Source organism: Fukomys damarensis, unplaced genomic scaffold (genome assembly GCF_012274545.1).
Source record: "Fukomys damarensis isolate Sample0158 unplaced genomic scaffold, DMR_v1.0_HiC HiC_scaffold_38, whole genome shotgun sequence".
In the NCBI taxonomy this organism is placed as follows: Eukaryota; Metazoa; Chordata; class Mammalia; order Rodentia; family Bathyergidae; genus Fukomys; species Fukomys damarensis.
Genome location: NW_022900950.1, coordinates 41595412 through 41600524, shown reverse-complemented (window position 1 = coordinate 41600524; position 5113 = coordinate 41595412).

The window sequence follows — 5113 nt, the reverse complement described above, 5'->3', positions numbered from 1 at the left end:
TCTTCTCCATATTATCTCATAAAGAAAGATTCTCAAACCAAACCCAGATCCACACTGACATCATCTGTTGAACATTTGTGCTCAGTCCCCAGCAAATGAGACTCCATTTGAACTGGTTGTAGACAGGGTTTTATCAGAATTATTTTTTGCCTTCCCTCTCCCCTCTTCAGCTCTTTTCCATCCACTTCCCTCTACAACTCCCCCTTCCCATCTACAATCCCCAAGTGATTCTAACTTGCAATCCAGAGGAATTAAGAATCTAAAGCTTTGGTGTGAGGGAATCTGCACTGAGTACAAAGAAGTTAGACTGTTAAATTCTATGGCTTCAGGCTTTTTGCTGAACTCACTGATCTCTGTTGTCTGAATCTTTTTTATAGTGGCACTGGACTATCTATCTTGCAGGGTTATCCATAGGCTTGAAGGGATAATTTATGTACACTATGAGGAAAATAAGAGATATTGGCAAGTCGCACTGAACCATGCCGGTTGGAAATGTGAGTTTAGATAGCGGGGTGCGGGGAGAGGGTAAAGTTGTTGGGGTGAGAAAATTACTTCTATGAATGTGACTCACGTGTTTTGAATCCATAGTGTTCTTTTCCTAAAGTGACTTTTCCTTATGTTTTAGGACTGGAAATTAAGTTTGCATAAGTATGTCTGCCTAGATTATTCAAGAAGTCAGGGGAGAATGTTTATTTTTATCCTTAGCTATAAGACCAATGAGATTATCCCTACTGATTAGCAAACTACAGAGCATGTTCACATGATTAGATGTTAAGATATCCAAATTCTACTACCAGTATGTTTTGTACCTTTGAGACACCTAACACTTCTGTATTTCTTAGTTTCATCATTAAAATTTATGACAGCCATATTTTCCCTCTGGAACCTTATTTACATTTTTCTATGTATTCACTGATATGTTTTAGGGGAGAAAAATAGGATGTATTACTCTTTTCAGACAAAAAATTTAGAACAAATATAATTTAAGTAGTTATAGCAATCAACAAAACAATAATGATAATATGAATATATATGGAAAAACTAACAACCTAAGGATTATTTTAAAAACAAACAAATGAACATTTATTGTTTTTGATGGATTCTCAGTTTTAGCTACTGGATATAAGCTACTACCACTTGTTTACACATCTTATGGAGACTGTTGGTGTATATTTTGCTGCCTATGGAAGCTTTCAACCACAGGGCATTAAACAAGTAATTCACATTAAATTATAGAAAATTCACTGCTGTTTCCCAATGTAAATATTTTCTCATTCACTAAAAAACTAAATGTAGAAATTCCATTTGCACCAGATATTCCCCTTCTAGTTTTCCTCCTGAATAAGTTAAAGACATCATATAACAATGATATTTGTATCCCGAGGTTTATATTCGATGAATAATAAGTAAATCTTGAAAGTGGCCTATGTATACATCAACAAATGAATGGATATGTGGATAAAGAAAATGTGGTATTTATACTAAATGGACTACTACCCTCCAGAATGAAGGATAAATTTCAGTGACTTGTAGGAAAATTGATGCTCCTTGACACCGTAATTTTACATGAAATAAATAAAACAGACATGCTTTAATATGGCATGGTTTATCTTACATGTGAAACCCAAAGCACAAACAACTTAAAGAGAAAAGTAAAGGATGGTTAATAGGAAACAGGGAGAGAGATCTTTTACAAAGAGAGAGGTACCAAGAGATGGAGGGAGGGGGCGGAAGGGGAGAAGAAGGTAATGAAAAAAGAATTAAGATATTTTATGTAGCTGTGCCAACTCCCCATGCTGAATGTAGACATTATGCGCTGCAAATGTACTAATAAACATTAAAATTTTAAAAATAAAATTGAACCCGTTTAAATTCTAGAGATTTCTTGATTAACTTCTTTTAAAAAGATTTTGCAAACAAGGAACATTTGAAAATGTGATGTGATATAAGAACTCATTTGAGTAGTCATCCAAAATGATTCATTCTAGGATTACATTAGCAGACTTCCTTATTTAATCACATTATGTTTCACATTGTACCAATTGATATTGGATGCAAAGAACCTGCTAAAAGGGAAAGGTTAAAGGAAGAAAAAAATTAACCTGGAGGAGATAATCTGATGAAGGGAACTCCTGTCAGGAGCCTTGTCCCATCCCACCTCCCCTTCCACAGGTCTTTGCCCTTCCCAAACAATAAGATTCAAAAGAGAAACAACAACCTTTCCTCTGTGGGGTTACAGGTACTCAGAGAAAACCAGCCTGTTGCTTTACTGCCATTATTAAAATATTAACAATGAAATCAATGTCACAGGTAAAATTCCATTCCTAAGTGTCAGAGCTGTCATTTGCTTTAGGCTCATAAAATAGACTAATATTTGATTTCTTTGATACATACAGGACATATGGCAAATAATTCATCTACTTCACTCACTTCAGATATTGGGCCTAATGGAAACCATTAGTAACAGCAACCAAAATATTATAAAAACTTTAAAACAAACAGAAGGAAATTTTGGTACTTCACATTAAATGTCACCAAGTGTTGTGGATCAAACCATAAAAGAAAATTACTGAAAAAGCCAAACTTTCTTAAGAGTTTTAAAAGTGAGTCTCTGAAGATCATTTTTTTAGAGGACATAGTGAACTATGAAAAATAAATAAATAAAAGGCAATAAAGGCTATTGAGAAGATAGTGTAGACAAGAGGATTTCCATTAAAAAGAATAAACATGTCTCAAAAGGCTGATCCAATCAAACAAGGAAGCGATCTCACTAAGGTGACTGGACTCATTCCAGCAATCAATCCAGTCTCTGTCCCCAGTGGCACCTGCTCCACGCCTAGCCAAGTTCTCTGCCATCACTGATAGTGGAATCTCGGTTCAGTGCAAAACACTCGCATATTCCCTCTTACCTTCAAATCACAAATTAGTCTCTCGGTAAAATTGGGAACTGAATAATGACAGAAAAAGTCACTTCTCTAACACTTCACAGGCAAATGACAGTGGAAATGATTGTACAACTACTTTTTCAACTTGACTTCTTTTTAAAATGTTTATTTTAAATTTATTCACAAATGACATCGCTCTGTACCTTATAAATTCACAAGGTTACAAATTGTCAGTTTACAGTAAGACTAACATTCTAATGAGCTTTAGAATCCTCACACAACCATGGTCACACCTTTATTCTTTACTGAATCATTTCTTCCCATGATAAAACCCCCAACTCAAACTACTTTAATAGAAGATAAAACTCAAATAAATCACCCAGCAGACAAGAAAGGAACTAAATCACCGAAAAGGGATTGGCAGATGGGGAGCTGCTCTCCTGTTTAATTCATTTCAGAAACTGAACTGTCTTTATTTCTGTCATATACATCTCCATCCAGGAACACCCACTAATCCAATCATTAAAATCAGGAGATACAGGCTTTTCTCCAGGTTGATTGTGCTAGTTTTGAGGGGTGTTTGTAGGACTCGGACAGGGAAGAATTGCGTTCACTATAATAAAAAGATACATTGGGAAGGCAGAAAAGAGTTGTTGACCTCAGCCTTTAATTTTCATTTATTCACTACAATTGATGGTGGAGTTTGTTTCTGAAAAAAAGACTATTAAATATACCTTTATAAGCCCAATGGTGTTCTTGTTTTCCACTGAAATGACCCAAAATATAGTAATAATCTAGAAATTATAGTAAAAGAAACATACTGAATGGCAATCTACTTTAAGAAAAACTGTTCTGAAACTCTGCTAAATAGGAAAACTTTTTCACCTCCCAGTTTTAGAATTTCCTTTAGGTTCCATAGCCTTTAGCAAGAAATTAAAAATTATTTACCAAAGACTAATTCCTATTATACAAAAGAAATATTTACTAATCACATTAAGTGTAAGGATGGGCATAGGTAGAGAAAGGTTTGCCTTTCTGCATGAAGTCATTTGGCTTAATTATTTAGTCTTCTTTCTCATCACCATCTTCCTTCATTGTTCTCATTGTACTCTCTGTCCTTTTCTCTCCCTTTATGTATATTGCTCTCTGCCCATCAATTATTTATCTCTCATCTCCTTACTCTCATGACATCTGAATTGCTTTAAGATTTCACATGCTCTGTCTTGATTAGAAACAAGAAATAGTTTGTGCCTTTAAGGTTGACATCATAAATTTTGTTGGAAGGTAAATTTGGATCTAAGGTGAATATTCATAATGTCATGACTCTTTAGAAGAAACAAAAATGTAAGTTGAAAGTCCTAGATAAAAGTTATTTCTTTTGTTTTATTATTTTGAAGACTTCCATGTTGAAAAGTCTAATTTAAAAGAAGAAAACAAAGAGCAAAATGATTCTGAAAAAGAGTAAAAAAACACTGGAGAGGGTAAAGCTAGTGTTTTCTTAAAATGAATAGAACAGAAGTTACTAGGTATGTCTTCTTTAGGATAAATTTATGCACTTCTCAGGGATCACTAATTTAATATACAAAGAGCATCAGGTTTGGCATAAACGGGAACTAGCAAATTACATACTAAAAAAAATTTTTTTCTTTTTGGTACCTGGGATCGAACTTGGGACCTTGCATTTGCAAGGTAGGCAGGGGCTACTGAACTAAATCTTTGGCCCAGAAAAAATTTACTTTTAAAAAATACAATCAATATTATTGAAGTTTTTGCTACTGACCTGCGTTATTGTATAATGCCAACAGTTTTCTCACAATCATTTCTAATAGTTATTTAATGTTGGGTTGGTGGGGGGAATTGCAAGGCAAGAGGAAGAGAGCAACTCACGGTTATTCCCAAGTCAGCATACTGTGCACTTTTATTCTTCTTGGTCTTATTTACGATAAATCCCTCTTCACAGGGTCCTGAACTTCTGTGCCAGCTGTGAAATGGCTCTCTAATTTCAGCATCTTTCAAATTTCTATTGTGTTTTGTGATCTAGTACTCCACAACAGTACCTCATCAACCTAGTGTGTCTGTTATTACTTTTGCTCACAGGTCTCTCCATTCGAAATTTACCAGATCTTTTTCCTTCATTTCAGAGCAATGTTTTCTGTGTGAACAAATTTTATGATACGATCTGGGGGAAGTTATTTCTTCTCAATCCCCCCACTGTAAAACTTACAGAT